The sequence below is a fragment of the Aulostomus chinensis genome, chromosome 4 (assembly GCF_037954235.1).
Source record: "Aulostomus chinensis isolate RoL2024-O1b breed Wild chromosome 4, RoL_Achi_v1.0, whole genome shotgun sequence".
Lineage (NCBI taxonomy): Eukaryota > Metazoa > Chordata > Actinopteri > Syngnathiformes > Aulostomidae > Aulostomus > Aulostomus chinensis.
In genome coordinates this window covers 10,492,517-10,511,650 of record NC_141323.1, presented here as the reverse complement: position 1 = coordinate 10,511,650, position 19,134 = coordinate 10,492,517, and the positions used below count along the sequence as shown (strand labels likewise).

Here is a 19,134-nt window from a genome sequence, read left to right as displayed (position 1 = left end):
ATTCCTCTCTGACAGGCTCATCAAACGACGCCCACGGACGAAAAGTGGGACCAAAAACTGTTTGAGCTCGATTTGATTTGACAAGAGCAGAATATCTGACAGGATCACTTAACAGGTGCCTATATTAATCTATTCACAGTGCTTATCGCACAGGGAGTAGAGAGGCCGAAAATAACACTGAGGTATTTTATCGGAACGCTGAAATGCAGGCGTATCCACCGTGTCATGGGTAACCTTAGGTGAGACAGCAGCAGCTGTCGTGGACAGGGAGACGCCTAGTTTGTGCTCCATGTTGTTGCAGAACCCCTCAACATGAATACATCCAAGCCAGCTGGACAGCAACCACTACATTTTGGAAAAAGACAGCAGAATTTCAGGTGACCGACACACTGAACCTAAGGTAAAGGTTTTTACTGCAGCAGTTGTGGCAACGTAGTTGAATATTTCAGCCATCGTGTCCAAAAACATTTTAAAAATTCTCCTTGAAATATTTTTGGAGAATGCTGTGCTACATTGAGGAACGAATAGTCTGGGGACAAACTACAAACTCTCCACCGAAAACATTACGGAACATTTCCAGAACCGAGCAGTTCTAAAAGCTGCGTTAGCTCCGAGATACCATGGGCTGCTTACAGTAGAGGATTCAAATTAGACGCCATCATGTTGTTGGTTGAAAGCAGTTTACACTCACTGTTGTACCAGTTTGTTTAACAGGAACAAAGAAAAAATATTTGATTCTGATGTGAAAATACAAAGAATTCAATTTTTGGTCATCTTTTTTCGGCCAGATATTGTCAAATAGCCGACAAATTTGACCAGGGTTCTGCACTAAAAGGGTTAAACGACCGCATCACATCACTGCACACGCAAACCCTCTTTTCCAGCTTTTTCCTGGACTCACGTCCACGATCCCACGGCATCTCTTTTGGATTTGGGGCCCATTTACATCGCTCGAAACAGGCAGGACCCCCATAGGTTTCGTTAAAATCTGTTCCACTTATTTTCATATTGATTGCAGTGGTGGAGGGTCAGAGAATCGTTTACATCTGGCAGAACAAAATGACTCTCTTGAATAATTTTAGCCAAATCCATATCATAAATATAAATGGACCAATTTTTCATATTCTACCTTTCCACGTGGTTGTGATGAGTGTTCTATTTATGGTGGCAAACTATCCAGGAGTGTTCTGATCAAACGTCTCTACATTTGGAAAACGGGATCTTCACTCATCATGGAATGACATTATAATTGTGTGTCAAGAGGAACATTGTGATTTTTTTTCCCCCTCTCTCCTATTAAAATATATATCACCCTTCATTATGACAGCCTCTATAACATATGTTTGCTCTGGGCAATAATTGTGGGATTTTACATGTTTGCTTACGGCACTTGAACATGCTGGCAGGGTGTTATTATTGGTACTGAGACGTTCCTGGGGCGATTTCATGTCAGATTTCAACCCTGCGGAATGAAAAAGTTCTAATGAGACGAGAAGCTCAACTGACAGCGTGTAACTACTCACGTATCTGCTCAGAAAGAGCACATTAACCACACCGCAGACGCTTTTTCCTGCTTTCTGACTCAACTTTCACTAGAAATGCCAGACTGTGGCTGCATGTGATGTCAGCCTGTTGCGCTAACCTTGAACTTTGACCGCCAAAATCCCCTGTAGACGTTTTAACGATGTGTAGCTACGTCGCTCACACGGTTGAGCAGCCATACCCAAAAAGGTTTGGGTTAAAGACAAATGTGTGGAGGTGTTCGAGAGCGCACATACACATTTTAATGCTCTTCACCCCAATTATTAGTGTATTTACTTCTTATTTCTTGGAAGAAATTGTTCTTTTAGTAAACTCTGATGTCAGTCTCCACTTTATGTTGCAGCCCACTAGCCGGGTCGTTGCCATTGGTAGAAAATCCATCTACGCTGTCCTTATAATATCGCATTCAGGCGATAAGTCAGTGACCCTTTGCCACCTACATTTTTGCAGCTCCACTGGATATTTGCAAAAATATGAAGAAAATACCTCAAGGAATTCCTAGCATGAAATATCATCGAGAATCGGACCGATATCTCCTCCATGCAAGGTTACAAGAATCTGCAAGGGATTTTCTTCAAATGTTCTGCAAATATCCAATGGAACTGCAAAGATTTTGATGGCAAAAGGTCACTGTGGCATCACCTGAACGCAACATTGAAGGAATGCATTGATGGAATTTGTACCGATGGCACCAACCCAGCTCGTGGGCTGCAACATAAAGTGGAGACTGACATCAGAGTTTATTAAAGGAGCAGAAAACACAAGACCTCCGGTCCACACCTGTCACGGGCACAGAGGCATACAAAAAGAGCCACTGCATCACATTTATACACCTCTTTGTTCAAGCTTTCTTAAAACAAGGGAAGGAAAAAAAGTGATAAGTTTCAATTTAGCATAAACTCAATCAGGGCATCTGAGATTGGCCTCCTGAGGATGAAGCAATGTGACAGGCCTAAAGAGGTTAGACGTCAAGTTTATCCAATTACAGCTCAGCAATAAACAATCCAAGAAAGCCTCAATTCCCCGATCGGCTCATTGCTGCCTCTCACTTGAAACCTGACCCACCATCTGTATCCCTACATCTCTGACGGATGCCCTCGTGTTAAACGCCGGCACTACTTGTGATGAGTGTGTGAGACATACGTCTGCCAATCCGCTAGTGAGCAGCCCTCTGTGCTCCTGCCCGCTAAGTAAATATTCACAGGCTCTGATGGCGTCATTTTTTTTTAGATTAGCGAAGAAGCGTCTGCGGATGATGATAATGAGACACTCTATTTCCCCTCCCCTGGTCATTTGAGAGAGTCAGACGGCCGGATAATCTGGTTTTGCTGGGGGCCTCATTCATCGCGTCTCACCGCCACGTTGACATTAGCACTAAGATGTATTAACACATTAGCCTGAATGGGCCATGATGTGTTCTCAGTCCGTTAAGTGGAGTATGATAGCGGCTGTGTTATGGTTATGGTGATGGCTTTATGGAGTCGCTGACAAGTCCATTGATCTCCAGACACACCTGATGATGCCAACATCCCAGGGAGCAAAATGATCCGAGATTTGTGACGATGACAGAATTAACAGAACAACACGGGGAGAGCAAGACTGAGAAAACTGATTTGAAAAATGTAATCAAGTTCATCACAAAAATAACTTGTGGTTTGTTCCAATGAATCACACGACTGAAGAACTTATTGTTCTATTTTTGAATGAAACGGTGGCACTGGAATGAGGTCCACCTCCAGTGTGTTGTCACGTCCTGGACCAGTGACTCCTCTGTTGGCCGAGGGGGCCGTCCAATAGGGTTTTTGTTGGCAAACTCTACACTCAGTTCCCACAAACAAAACCAATGGAATTTTTACACAGAACGTTAGTTTTTGCTCGGAAAATGAGCTCTGCGACAAGCGAAAGCTTCCAAACGTTTGATGAATGAGGTCGACTCTGATGACGCTCAACTGTAGTGACACAGCGAAGCTCCGCTGTGAACTCTGCAGGACCTTTGGTGAAAAATCTGCATGGCACTGAGGACGTGTTGGTCAACCTCAGTTGTATAGCTAATTTGTGAAAACGAAATGTTCCCAGATTATTGACAGGCATTCATGTCCACTGCCACATTAAAAGGACACACAGGTAAATAAACACAGGCTAGTGGAAGCTGATAGCCACAAAAAAAGGGCGAATAGAAAAAGTTGATGAACAGCAGTTTCTCGCTAACTAATGGATCATAGCCAAGCGGTCGAGACTAAGTTAACTAGTCTGAGGAGAGGAGCTTTCAAATAATCTATTTTGATCCTAATTTAGCAGCCTGGATGTCCCTGGAAAGCAGGGGCACTGCAGTCTAGTCATTACACGCCACAGGCCATAGACACAGATCTATAAATGTTTGGTATTAAACGGACCCATTGATGGTCTGCCTTCACTCCCTTTGCTCCCGTTAATGGAGCTTTTATGAATCTCAGGCCTCATTTGTCTCTCATGGTTAGGGGCTTTCTGCAGTCTGAATTGTGTAATAATGGCAAACCCAATTTGCTTTGTGCTACGTTAATCTCAACACGCCCCTTCTCTCTCTTTCATGCTTCCCTAACTGCATTCAGCTCATTCATCAATGATTCTATTATCACTCCGTTTCTACCAACTCTGTGTGTGGCATAAAAAAAAAAATCATAAAATAAACCCGAATCATGCCACTCTACTTGTAATAGACAAGTAAAGCTACAATGAACAAAATTCTGAAAAAGCCATTAACGATGAAGCCATTATCTCCTTTAAAGTTCCTTTTTTTGCTCCACATAAAGCAAAACATCTCCTCCAACAATCAGACCATTTTAATGAGCGCTTTTTTAAGAAGAAAGACTGTGGACTGTGCAGAGCTCCTGTTTAAACGGACGATATTACAAAACAGGAAATTACTGATTGAGGTTAAAGAGCTCACATTTGTTTTGGGAATAGACGCACCGGCCTCACAACCGCGCAGGCCGATAATTATAAAGAACTGCAGTTGCTGCTTTTCCTGCAAACAGAAAATGACAGAACAATTACTTCTCTACAACAGATTAAATGTCACAAATGTGCGGGTGTGTTTCTCTCACACATAATTTCATACATGTAAGGACAATGATGGAACTCATGAAAGCTTTTCGGGTCTTCGCTTCCATTATAATGCTTCGGATGCGGTGCCAGACTGGGTGGTATTTCTATGAATGATAAGCCAGCGAAGGATTTAAAAAACGCTTCCAGAAGTGTGGTTGCAACTGTGTTTTCACACTTTGTTTAGTCTGGTTGGGGGGAACTTAAGAGTGGACCCCCCAGGCCTGACTCATTTGTGCAGGTGAGAAAACATGAGGTGAGGTGAGGAACCGGAGGTTTGGCCAGTTGTGAAGACAGTGAGCATACTCAGGTGTGCACCAAAGCGAGGCCAGGCAAGCGGACCGAGACCTCGTTAAAGAGGTGGTCTCGGTGCGCCTGCAGATTCACTTGTATTACGTCGATCAGCCTTCAATTTGATCCTGTCACCGAGTTGCAACCTGAAGTACTGCAAAGAAGTACAGCGAATGTGCACTCATCCAGAACAAAGCACCTTCCACTGTCTTTACTGCCTCCTTCCTGCCCCGCACATCTGATTAATACGCAGGGGGAACATACTCGCATTGATTACATCCATCCATTATTCTGCAGCTTATCAGAGATCAGGCTGCAGTACAAGATCGGAGTAGGAGATTGAGAAATATAACCCTCTTCCCAGCACCTCCTGCTCCACCACAAGGTATTCCCAGGCCCGATGACATATCCCTCTCTCCCTCCCTACCGTACATGACCAAAATACCTCCAGCAAGACACCAATTCCCTGAAATCTTATTTTGGATGCTTGTATCTCACTCTTCGGATCTACAACCAGATCTTTTGACCATCTCACACAGCTTGTCGAGATGCATTTTGTTTTGTTCCACTTTTGTGGGTACAACGGTCAGTTCCATTCCCAATATCTCAGGAACTCTGAAAGATTTTAACAGTTGGAGGTCAAGGTGACAGACGGACGGAAGAAAACTAGTTTTAAAATGAAGTAGAAATACTGCATTGAGCAGCAACATTCAAACCCAACCAGCTGGAGGTTGTAATTAAAGCAGCAAGCAGGGTTGTGAGGGCCTGAGCCCCTGGCCTGAATCCCAGGGTGTCCTGGTCCAGTGTGGAGGCCTTGTAGTTGAGGAGTTAGAAGCCTGAGTCTGATCAGAGAGTGAGAGCAGAGCTGAGAGCTGGCCCTTTAAGAACCCCTCCCCCACTGCTCTGTCTCTGATCTGTGCTAGAGTGAGAGCAGAGCTGAGAGCTGGCCCTTTAAGAACCCCTCCCCCACTGCTCTGTCTTTGATCTGTGCTAGAGTGAGAGCAGAGCTGAGAGCTGGCCCTTTAAGAACCCCTCCCCCACTGCTCTGTCTTTGATCTGTGTCAGAGTGAGAGCAGAGCTGAGAGCTGGCCCTTTAAGAACCCCTCCCCCACTGCTCTGTCTTTGATCTGTGCTAGAGTGGAGAGCAGAGCTGAGAGCTGGCCCTTTAAGAACCCCTCCCCCACTGCTCTGTCTTTGATCTGTGCTAGAGTGGAGAGCAGAGCTGAGAGCTGGCCCTTTAAGAACCCCTCCCCCACTGCTCTGTCTCTGATCTGTGCTAGAGTGAGAGCAGAGCTGAGAGCTGGCCCTTTAAGAACCCCTCCCCCACTGCTCTGTCTTTGATCTGTGCTAGAGTGGAGAGAGAGGAGGAGCACCAGGACTGGAGTGGGACAAGAGGAAGAAGTCGGCATACGCTGGTCCAGAGGAACACAGAACACCATGTTCTTGGAGGGGTTTTTGACAGGAATGCAGTGGTGTGGTTGTTAGAGCTGTGGGATGGATGGTGTAGACGTGAGAAGTTTAGTGTGTGTTTTTAGTGCTGCTAATGTGTTGCTCTGCCGAGCAAACATACTAGGGTCTTCGCCTGAGGTACCTTCAGGCTCAGGCCCTAATTCGACAACCCCCAGTGAAAAACTGCAGTACAGACCTCATACCCGTTGATACCAGTCAGCCAACTCTGACTCACTTCCTTGACCAACTGGAGGTGGAACGTGATTCACACACAGATACCAGCACCTACAAAGGTCCTGCAAGGTTCCACGTCACCAGTCGAGAGGACTGAAGTACAGTTTATTCAAGCTAATTACTGCATGCCAGCAGCTGTGATCAGAGAATTCACAGGATTCAGCATGTTGCTCCTGTGAACAAAGAAGGACTTCCGCTTACGCTGAAGGCAGTAGAAGCACCTTCTGATTCTGTGAAAGCGCGTGTGCATATCTTCCTCTCTGATGAACAATCGCCCTGATAATCAATCTGTTCATCATGTAAATCAGGTGCTGTATCAAGTATTTTCAGTTGATTATCTTGATTTTAATGCAAAAGACCGATATTTCCTTGATTCTCAAGTCTCGAAATATGGATTTGATTTGAGTTCATGCCCTGGGTGGAGGATTACTTTGAGGAAAATATCCACTTGTTCAATTTGTCAAACTTTGCTGTGACTCAGTGAGACGTGTCGGAGTGTGACAGTGTGAGGGGTCAGTTGGGGGGGAGTGACGGGGGGGAAGGTGTGTCACCAGACAGAAGCAGAGCAATGGTCTGATCCTGCAATGATCAGAACACACCAGCAGCAAGCAAGAGTAAAACAGCAGAAACACAACGACATTATGAACTGATCACATGACACCAGTCAGGTGGGAGAACATGAGGGAAAAAAACAGAGTCCAGAACTTAAGAAAAACAACGATTTCTAAATGGGTCAAAAAGTTCTTCATCTCCAAAAATACTGTTCAAAAATGTAAAAATCACACATTTACAACCCAGTTCCTCTCTTGGTCATGATTCACACACTATTTCTCCTTAACATGGTTAACAATTATCCATCCGGCAAAGCCAAAAAGAAGTGTGACATGTCTGTTGACACATCACCATCTTCATCTTTCTTTTTTTTTTGTGAACATGAAACTCCTTGCAGAAATTTTAATCGGTCAGATTTTGATTTTCTTTTAACTGAGCAGCAATCTGAACAACGTGCATCGACTGTGCGCTGAACACGGCTGGCCAACCGTCCGGTCGCGTTGTAAACTGTCCGCGTCCCGTTGTTGTTTATCTTCATGGTTGATTTGATGCTGATTTCATAGCTCAACTCTAATAACGTTGAGGATTGTGCTGCCGTGGTGGAGGTCTCTGGTTGCTCTCTAGTCTAATACATTTCAATCTTTTGCCTGGTAGTGTAGATTTATTTCACTCAGCCGACCTGTTAGTTACATGAACAGGTCCTTCGGAGTGTTTTATCCACCCACAGTGGGATCACTTTCCAGCCGAGAAGCAAATGTAGGCAGATTGAAAATTCCACTGGTTTCAAATCAGACTGAACAGTTCCTTTTGGCTCCAGGCAGAACCACTACACAGTCTTCTTCTGATTAAAACTCACATTTGCTATTCTCCAATGGTTAGCTGGTCAGTACTGTTAACATATGAGCCCATTACATTAAATAATGACATGGAATTATCCGTCTTTGTATCTGTTAAACCATGAAATACAAGTTCCACGGGGTCTTCACATTCTTGGAGACTCATTTTGATGTAAAGATTTCATGGATTTGATAGAACTGCAGCTGTGCGGTAGGCGGAGCTCAGTGTGAGTTTAAAGACTGTTAAGTTTGGTTTTGTTCTTATTTTTATTTCGGTTAGTTGTGCTCACGACTTGTGTTGACAAAAAATGACCCAGATTGGAGATTGTGGCGCACAACCACAGGCGAGAATGTGAGCGCTACTATGACCCAGTCAGAGTCTCCATGACATCGATCCCTCGAGTATAAACGGAACTGCGACTGAGTATTTAACTGTAAAAATGTCAACATAACTTCATCTTGAAAAACAATCGCATCTTTTGTGTCATAAAATGATCTGAATCCATCTTATTTTCTGTGCTTATTCAGAAACATTTTTGGATTCAGCCGCATCACAATTAAATACAAAGTTTTAAAACACCTTATGCACAATATGTCAGTTTGTACTTTGATATCTATCAACATGGCTGCACAAGAAAATGTATTTAAGCCATAGCTCAGTGGTTTCTTATTAGTATTTTGGATTTTTCTGAGGGGCGGGGGGGGGGGGGGTAAACATAATCCGTCTTGCTACCTTACAGATGAGAAAGTAGTTTGGAAAGAGAGGCAGCATCATGAAATTAATCATACAAATGCTGGAATAAGTTTTATTAAATCCTTCACGGCAAAGCTCTAAGTACATGCATCCATTCCCCATAAACTCAGACTGTTGTCATGTCATGGAACAAGAAGCTTAAAACATTTAAGGATCAGGAGACGTATGGAAGGGCGCTGGGCTGCAACCTGCATGCGCTCCCAGCTACTCAGCTGTGACTGCTGGTTGGTTCAGGTGTTGTCAGGAGAACGTGCAGCCCAACCGAAGCAAGAATTAATGCAGGTATCAGCAGATAGTCGATATTACAGCGCCTGCATCAGGACACCGTAAACCAATAAATGAGCGCTTGCTGGGATGTCCGCAATTTAGAAGATCTCACTCGTCTCCCTAACCTCGTTAGGACATCTGCTGCTCACTGGATAGAATTATAACAACACACACATTTGCAGAGCAGACAAGCAGAGTGAGAGTCACAAATGTGATTGTGAAAAAATGAAAGTACAAGCATCTCAACGCACCGGAGAAAATGTATTTCGGGGAATTAGGCAAATGATAAAAAGAAAAAAAACCCACGTTGAGAAAGGAGTACAGAGAGCGTGGGAGTTGGTGTGAAGGAGAGAGTTTCATCTGTGCTGCAAAAAAAAAAAGACAGCCAGAGAGAGAAAAAAAACGTCAGGAAACGAGAGCGCAGAGGATGGAGGGCGAAGGACGGAGGGCGTACTGGGATATGTGAGCGAATGCCAACCGGACAGTTCTACTCTAGTATCAGAGGCTGCCAAAACACCTCCTACACACAGATACACGGTAGTACACACACACACACACACACACAGCTTGTGTGTGTGAAGGAGACAAACTGAAAGAGTGAGAAGTAGATGGAGGGGAAGAGGAGGGAGACGAGGTGATAACTCAATTCTAAAGCTATACTGAAGGCCGTGTACGTGCCTGTCCTTGCTGTGTCTCCCCCTCAAGTCAAAAACGGACAGCGTAGCATTGAGTGACACCTGCGACCACACGTCCTGTTAAGAAAATTTAAAATGGAGGCAGGGGAGGCACCAACAATCCAGGCTGTTATCATTCACTTTTCATTTATGTGCATTTGAAGCCAGACTATGAGTTTTTAGTGTGTAAACCTAATCGTTTTTTTAACCACAGCGTTGCCCCAACGACCTTAAACACTTAATTTCCCACTGAAAGCCAAAGGAATGTAGAGGATTCATTTTTTTCAGTTTGTCAAACTGGATCTTACTTTTGGAGAGGATGTGAGTCGAAGAGCAAATCCCCAAGACTCGCCCGGCCTCGGCAGGACTCAGCTCCCGGTGGTATTTGTGGACAGATCAGAGATGAATTTCCATTCAGTTCCTTCAGTCCATGTGAAATGGTTGGAAGAATTCGATGATACACACTGAAAACAAGAAGGACCAGTGTGTAACTAAAAAAGGCACAGCTAGCTAAGCACGCTTGTGTACCCAGGAGTTCACATCTGTTTCTGTACCTCCATGTTTTGTAGCCTCGCTGCTTCTGAGTGTTTCTACGACGACAGCCAGATATCGATATCAGTTTAACTTGAACATACAACTACGGTACTGTCCGACAGATCGACAACATGGATTGAGAAGTAACCCACATGTTTGTACCGTCTCCGTCTCCAAGTCAAGGGACCAGGGATGGTTTGGACGTGTCAACATGAATTCCAGAGCCCGATGTTCAGTAGCTACCTATTTATTTAAACAATAAGACAAGTAGAGGTTTCTCTCCTGCTCTGAATACACAGGAATAAATACCATGTACTCAGCTGCAAAACAACACAAATATTTCATGAGATTTATCCAACACACCCTACTTCAACACCTCGGTTGTGTTGTCCAGCTGTTAAGAAGGAACGTCAAGCTGTCACACAGCAAGGACCCGGGAGAGATGGACATCTGGACGGAGAGCGGGGACAGGGAGGAACAGGAGCCAGAGGAGGGAGGGCAAACGGCAGAAAAGAGTGAGAAAGGAAATGAACATCTGGCTGCAACACAACCCTGGAGGGCAAATTGCATTTAGCTATTTGTAATGTGAGCAGAGAGACTCTCAGCGCAGAGCCGTGAGGCTGCATGTAGGAATACCCTACACTCACACAAGATGATTTATAATTTGACCGAAGCTGTTAAGGGACGTCTCTTACCTGGCTGGAGTGTAGTAGTTTACAGTTATTACCCAGAGCAGCAAGAACCAGTTTAGCTAGAGCTATGGTTCCGCACAGACCTGTCACTTCTCCAGTATTCGTACTATAAAGAGCTTTTAGAGGGAAAAACGCCCAACACAGGAGAACCTTCCTGCTGGTCCTCAAGGATTTATGACCGTTACACGAGAGGAAATATCAGCTTGTATATAAGGCGCAGAAGGTCAAAGAGATGTGAGTATTTGATGAGCATCGATACACGTATTTTTCCCCTATACTCATTATAATGTGAAAAAGGAAATGCCTTAAAAATAAAATACTGCAGTTTAATTCCAGCTTGAATATAAAGGTTAGAGTGACACCCACTAAATTCCACAATACTTCAGGCTAAATGTCATTATGGCCAGCAAAAAAGTGGGTCATAAATTAGCTAATTTTACAACCTCGGCTAACCCATCAGGTAGTGGAGACCAAGATTCCTTCGAGTCAGACGATCTCAAACTTTTAGAACAAAGTACCACCTCAAAAAAAAAACTTGAATTCTTCAAGTACTACCGTGATGACCGGTTTTAAAACTGCAGTACCCTAGCAACTCTGTTCAGCTACTGCAGGTGACAACATGTTACCTCATGGTGGTTAGTACATACTCAGTATTCAGTACATGCACAGTACTCACGCAGTGCTACGGAGTACACACACAGTACTCGCTCAGTACACACTCATTACTCACTCAGTCCAGTCTCAGGTCGGGGGACATAGCGCCGAAATACGGTTGCTAGGCAACGGAGACATACTAGACAGCTCGAGATTCAGACGCATCGGAATGTTTCTTACCGTCAATGAGGTGAAGGCGCTGGTTCCGGTTCTTCTGTGGAGGCGGGCAGAGGAGAAGGAGAAGCTGTGTTCGTCCTCAGGACAAGCGGGAGTTGGAGGGTTCCGGCTGGTCCGGCAGCTCCGGCCTCATGATCCCCTCCTCCGGGTTGATTTCCCCCGCCAGCCCAGCTGCTACTGAGCTACTGGTGCAGCCGTGTTGGAGCTGTGGAGCTGGACTGCTTCGGTGGTGTTCGGTCCAGAGGTTCCGTCTGAGCTGGTTTCATGAATCCCTGCTGAGAACTTCACCACATACGCGAACCGGGGCCTCGGCTCCTCCTCAGTCCACCAGAGTCCAAATACCCAAGATAACCGGAGCCGGAGTCGCTCCCGCCTAGCCTCGCTAAAGGCTAACATTAGCAACGGCAGGCGCGTGGCGCTGCGGCTGCGCCGTGTTCATGAACGTGACGTAGCCATCCGACACAAGAACGTTACAAGAAAGACGAAAATATATATATTTAATTATGAACCGGTTTAAGTATTTTCATTCAAAACTATTTACTTGTGTGTTTCTTTCTGGGATTCCTCCACGAACCACTTGAGGGAGCTCAACCACAGTTTGAGAATCCCTTCATTCCTCCCCTGAAAAACAAAGCGACCCACAGGTGAAGGAATTGGATGGAACTTCTCAGAGGCTTTGTTTGTCTGGAGGAGTCCAGAGAGCCCTTCAGCGCTCGCTGGCCCGGCTCTGTCTGCTCAGTCCGACTTCTCAGTCAATGTCGGGGGTATCAGCCAGGATTTTTCATGAGTTTGCAATAAAAAAAAATAAAAATCCCTCCTCGCAGGAAACGCATGGGGACAGAAATTATACAGCTGAACTGTTATTATTCAAACTTCAAGGGAAAAGACCAGAGGCACAAAGTAGATGAATTAAATTGAATTAAGTGAAACGCACAGCGTCTGTACTCCAGTGTGCTTCCCCAAAATAAAACCTCCAACTTCTGAGGAGAACCCTGATTTGTCGTGGAGACAGATTCAATTAAAACAAAGAAAGAGACTGCAAAGTTCACTGTTTGAGTCGCATCACTAATATTCTAGTTTTCTTTGGACTCGTCAGTATTTCAGGCCGGATGAACTGACGGTTCTGGGATTTCAATAATAAATATAATTTTAATCATAATATAATGGGGCGATTCACGCAGTTTTATCGCTATTTTCCATCCAGGAAGTGTATTTTTTTCCTGTTCAAGTGAAATTATTCATCTCACAATCAGAATTCAGTGTTTATGGTCTGAGAAGTCAAGAAAAGCCCAATCATTCCAGGAAGAAACCAGAGCCTCTCCCCAAGATCGACTCCGCCCTCGAAGCATCACCAGAACGGTCAGGTGATGTAACCCCGAAGATGGTGCCGCTTGCTCGTCTTCAACCAGTCGGCATATGTGTTACGCTTGTTCTGAGAAAGTACGGACCTGAAGGTAGAAGCAAAACTGGTTCCTAAAAACATGGTTCCAAGAAGTAAACTGGTCCCTGGTACCAGCAAGAGGCCGTAGTCTCATCCTGGACTGTTCCATGAATTGGTGGTTGTGTGGTACCAAAATCTCATTGGTCCAACAACCGGCATGTAACTCTCATGAGGACAGAAGTGCTACATCAGCACCGGTGGGTTGGGTGCAGTTCGGTACTTTTGGCACTGATCGAATCCCGTCAGTACCGAGCACCAACATGTTTGGAGGCGACTCCTGGTCGCGAGGAAGGAAGGAATCTCGTCAGGCTGAGCTGCCGTTTGCTTCTTCTCCTCAGATGTGGGTCATCAGGTTTCGGTCGGTCGGCTGCAGCCCCCAGTTAAAGGAACTATGAGAGACAAACCTTTTACTTGGTTGTAAAAACAACTTTTACATTAACAATCTAGACACACTTCCTGAAAGTACTGAGGAAGAGAGAAGAGCGCCATCAGCATGGCGGCTTCCCCTCGGTGTCAACCAAACGTGCTGCTGCTGTGTTAGATAAACGGACGGCGTCGTGGGGCAGCCTGCAGATTGGCTGGAGAATATCTCACGGCTTTAATGATGTGGGTTTTTTTCGAGGCAGAAATATAGCATGCATTTACTGCTGCTGTGAGTCTACAAAGGCCAAGATGGGAAGAAAGAAGTTCTGGCCCCGGGGGGAGGAGAGTGAGCGATATACTGCAGGTCCCTGGAGCCTGCTGTTACAGCCACAACCTTTACACCGCCCTCCCCCGGGACTGGTCAGGCGCTGCTTGGCATCAATATTTAACACACTACACCCCGACTGGACTTAGAGGCGCATCAGACGGAGACACACAAGCACGAAAGCACAACAGACACACTCAAAAACACATCAGTGCAGGTTAGCACATTTACTGCACACACACACACACACACACACACACACACACACACACACACACACACACGATGGAGCTGAAAGGTCAGGGGGAGACACCGCGTTTGTCCTTTTGAACTGAGTTGAGACGGAACACAACTTTGACTCATTATTTGCAAAAGTTTGAAACAACTCATTCATGTCAACATGTTCACCTGAGGCGGGGAGGCAGCCGCCGGTTCGCCCGCCAAGGATGAACTGCGGGAACAACTACCTGTCTTTTTAAGTTAAGTTGGGCTGAGTTCTTCGGTCTCCAGGCGAGTGGGCGGGATTTAACTTTGGGGTTTTGGATCGTTGAAAATCAGCAGCAGTGAACAAACGTGGAAGAGACGTGCAGGTCTAGCGCAGTAAGATCCTCCCGACTGATGGAAACTTCAGATTTCGGCAAGATTTGGAGTAAAAACCTCGCGGTGCTGCTAATTTCCGTGTTGGCCTAGAGAACTACATCACCTCCGCCTGATTCGCCACACAGAACTGGAAATGACATAACCAGATTTACAAGCGCACATCCCCAAAATAATTACTCTCACTCCTGCAGAGCGAAAAACAGCACAGCAAAGTCCTGCCACCCAGTTCTCCCTGATGCTAAATTTCTCTGACTCCCATCTCTGCACTCAGCCGCGCGCCACTTCTGCCTGTCCCATCAAAGCGACATCACACTCGGCTGCACATTAACGTCCTGTTGGAGCGCTTTGCTCCGTCAAGGCAGGACTTTGAAGGCTTCCTTCTGAGTTAATGGCCCAGTTTAAGGAAGCTGCGCTGGCTGTTTTTAGAAGCTGTCCAGAAAAACCATGCTGACAGGAGCCTTGTTTTACCTCATTTCATCTCATTTGAAACTCATGTCCTCATTATGTCAATGATGTGATGGAGCTGTAAATAAAGGCGGTGGAGACAGACAACAGGAGACGGAGGTAAAAGGAGAGAGATAGCGACTGTGTGTCCCGTAGCTTTCACAATACAAAGCCTTCCATCAGGATATGAGCTCTAATTTGCCAGGACCTGTCTAGCTGGTGCAATCACTTTAAAATACACACACACACACACACACACACACACACACACACACACACACACACACCGTCTAAAAAAAAAAAAAAAATTGAGCCAAGAACACAATCACCTCGGGGTGCTGCTGTATGTTACATTTCTATATGTGTGTATTAGCGCGAAGGTTTTTCCGGTGCCGTGTCTCCGTTGTTTCAGATCTCTCGGTGTGTTAATGCGTGTGTCTTCTAGCCATTCTGAATTCCAGTGTTTTCACTGCCTCACTAAGCTCCAGCAGATGTTTTTCTGCTTTTCTAAAGACCTTCTCGGCAGCCTGGGCGGAATATCAGAATACCTCTTCCTAATCCACTTTACCCACTAATCCCTGCTCTGTAGACCTGTTGGCTTGCGTTTTATACAACACTCGTTCTTTTTCTCTCTCTCCACCATTCACCGGGGGTCTTAGAGAGATCACTATCGAGGAAACCGGCAGAATTAGTCTGCGACCAGGGGAGGGATCTCGCTGCCGCTTGATTTACTGATATTCAGAGGAAGTGGAATTGATCGGATGCTGCGGGGCCCCGTTTGCTGCATGTCTGCCGGGGCTTTGCAGGAGTGAGTTAAGGTTTCCCATTCCACTGTTGGCCCACCAAAGCGATGGGGACGGGATTTAGCTGCCTGACAAAAGCTTGAGAGGGATGTGATATGTCATCTGCTGCTGTGGGATACAAGGGGATATTCACAGACACGGCGTAAATAAAGGCAAAGGGAACAGCCAGTGCTGGAGATGCATTGCAGACAGCCCACATTCCGCAACCCTGAATGAATGACTGCAGGGGGAGATTTGACTCAGGCGACTGGCAGTGGGACATCTGCAGGGGTAGAGCGACAGAATTAGCCTGCTTGCTCCTTGTACTGATGATAAAAAGAGAAGATATTTCATTTGTGTTCAGGTCAAAGTTTGGCTTCAAAAAAGGAGATCTGAGTCGCCAGAGTGGAGTTTTTGCTGCCGATCTCAGGCCGTTTGTGGGCCACCAGGAGTTTTTGACACCAGAAACAAACATTCACAGTTCTAATTTGAGGAATTTGAGGCTCATCGGTAGGTTTTGTGACTGGAACCTGTTATTTTCTCGTTGTTTCTCAGCAGCGTGCGCCGTCGTCAAAGCAGTCAGTCAGAGGTGCAACAGGAGGTGAGGGCGTGCCTGAGAAGAAGAAGGTTCAAGTTTGATCTCCAGATATTTTAATTCCTATCAAAACCCCATCTTCACACGCCAGCAGATGTTAACCAGCTGTGATGGTGGTAATACCTCATAAAAGCAGTATTAGCTGTAGTATAAAGCCCTATGAATACAATTTCAGTAGTATTTTTACAGTTGGTCATATTTAGTAGCACTGTTAGTGTCGGTCGTCAATATTAAGTGACTCTGCCTGCGTCTATTTTGGCTCCATCACGACCCCTGAGCCGTTCCTCCACTGGAAGCTCGATTCCTTGAGTATTTCCAGCTCAACGGCGGTGGACTCGGTCCCCGCGGCCTTCCTCCACCTCAGGAGCCAGACAACTTCACCTGGACAGCACTAATGCTAACACTAAACTAACCGCTAAAGATGCTGAGCACACACACTGAAGAATCACATTCTGTTCTTTGTTTCTGTTGACAGCCTTTCCTAGAAACTTAACGCGCTCCTGGAGTTTCTCTGATACTGAACTGATAATATTTAATACAAATGTTTTACCCACAACCGTTAAGGTGATTGACTTCTTCACCAACCCTCCAGTCACCACCCACGAGAGCCGGAGGGCAGCGAGTCTGAGGTGGGACTGTTAGTTGCGAAGGTCCAGACCTTCAAGCTCTTCCCTCTGATACTCGTGACATGAGGTTATTTTTTGTCTTGTTTTTTTGTCTCTGTCTTCATATTTCATTCTTTTCAGGCGTTTTAGGAGAACTCTGGATTGAGTTTGACAGTTGGACAGACAGCGAGGGAGGGAGACGAGCATGTGACAGGTGGTGACGGACTGAGATCCCGCCGAGAGAGAGAGGGAGGGAGAGAGAGAGAGAGGGAGAGAGGGTGAAGATGGGAAGGATGGTGTCGGGAGCCCAAGAGGCAGATGGAGTCTCAGCTCCCCCTCTCTCTCCCTCCCCATGGGGAGACAAACAGCCGATCTGAGCCACAAAGAGAGAAGCAGGCATGAAAAGAAATGCCAAGTGAGCAGACGATGCATTTATTTGATTCTATTTCTGTATTTGTGAGCTTCATCCTGGGAGGCGCCCAGTAGCCTTCTACCCATGGCTGCCGAGCAGCTCTGAAGTATCAAACATGTTTCTGCATCTTCACCGGGAGTGTGAGTGAGCGTGTGCGTGGTTAAACGCTCTTAGCAGAGCAAGTGTCATTGATGAAAAAAGGGGTGACATTTAAGGAAATGCGCTCGCTCGCTCTCCTCCTGAGAGTTCGATAAAAACATCGATCTCATGCGTGTCTGCTCAACATGAAGCTAGCAGCCACTTAGCTTAGCATCAAGACAGGAAACAGCTGACGCTTGTTGGAGCGGGACAAAGATCAGCTTCCTTCTCTGAACTGAACTAACAGATGTGACGCTCTGATGACGGTGCTGCAGAGGAGAAGAAATACTGCCCTACAAATTCCACTGTTCAATTGAGAAAATAAAAACAGTTTCACGAAGACGAGGGTTAGATTTGTCCTTTTTCTTTTTAAATTAAGTCGACAGAAATAAAAATATTCCCCCTTGTTTTTCTTCCTTTCCAATCATTGTAAATTGATTTGTTTTTGCTCAGGAATAAGGTGAGAAGATAAACTGTGAATCTTAAAATGCACAAATAGAGTTCGCGGCAGAGGAGCTGAGAGATAATCAGGTGAATAATCAGAGAGAAGAGGAGAAAGTTCAGCTGGGAATACTTCCATCCAGAAATACTGCAGTACTCCCAGGAGTTGGATGCTTCACAAGTTCAGGGGGCCAAGTCTGCCATCCCATTCACAGATGAACAGGTGCAACTGAACCGAATCATGGAGGAAAAGATGAGCAAGCAGGAAAAAGTTTGACCTCAAACAAAAAACGCTGAAATAACAAGAAAACATCTGGCACGATCTGCACTTGGATACCAAACCAAGGCCCAAAACCCACACTTGAAAGATGTCATACGTGACGGGAGTCACGCTCGTACAACACACCTGCACCTGCTCATGTTCAAGTACACAGCAGCTGCGCCTCCTCCCAGCTGCTGTCTAGCAGACACACTACGGTGCAGTGATGCGTTGTGTACACGAACCAATCAGACGGGTCCGTGTGTGCAACATCCAAGATGAGTGCCGCTAATTTAGTCTTCAACCGCTCGTGAGCTACGGTCACTCTTCCCTCCTGCTGTGGGGAAATGATGATGTCACGGTGGGGGTGACAGTTCGCCGCGGCTTCTTGCTCATCGTTCATCGCCGTCACAATCTTGGAATTCTCGAGTTTTTCTGAGGTTGATCCTTGAGTCCAAGTAGGCGTTTGTCTCTTACTTCCCTCGAGGCGTTCCTGACATGTCTTCTTCGCAAGAATGAGTCGAGCGTACGACGTGACGCCTCCGGCCTGCCACGCCTGTCACTGGGGCGGAGGCTTGACAACAATAAAAGTAAGCAAAGACAAAGGCAGACAAGTGGAGAGAGCAGGCTTCCACTGAGTGGTAATTAAAGGGGAAAATGGCATTAATTAGCAAACAGGCCAGCTGTGGTGCTCTTTAAATCTCTGCTTCCTAACATTAAATATAGATTACAGGACATGCAGAAAACACACACACACACACACACACACATGGAGACACAATAACAGTGATGCACAGATCTAATTAGTGGGATTGATTTTCTCTAACCCCAGTGGAGAGACAGCAATAGGAGAGCGAGATTCTCTAAATGCCATTCCTCTGCAGGATCCTCTCGCTCTGGGGCGACCAAATGAAAGACAAACTGACAGAAAGAGAAGGAAATGGTGGGAGAGGAAAAAAAACAGAACGGACAGGCAGCTGTCGGAGGAAAGA

General features: G+C 45.8%; 1 long non-coding RNA gene across 14 annotated transcripts in view; it reads right to left on the bottom strand.

Annotated features, from left to right (window-relative positions):
- Positions 1-19,134, bottom strand: part of LOC147262647 (uncharacterized) — a 234,429-nt gene that overhangs the window by 100,667 nt on the left and 114,628 nt on the right. For 11 of the 14 annotated variants that reach the window (XR_015112443.1, XR_015112444.1, XR_015112446.1 and 8 more), the window contains 5 exons: positions 11,741-13,567; positions 10,578-10,664; positions 10,367-10,457; positions 10,235-10,270; positions 9,989-10,144 (listed from right to left, as the gene is read on the bottom strand). This is a non-coding gene — a long non-coding RNA (uncharacterized LOC147262647). The other 3 variants (XR_015112447.1, XR_015112450.1, XR_015112448.1) reach the window with 3 other exon arrangements.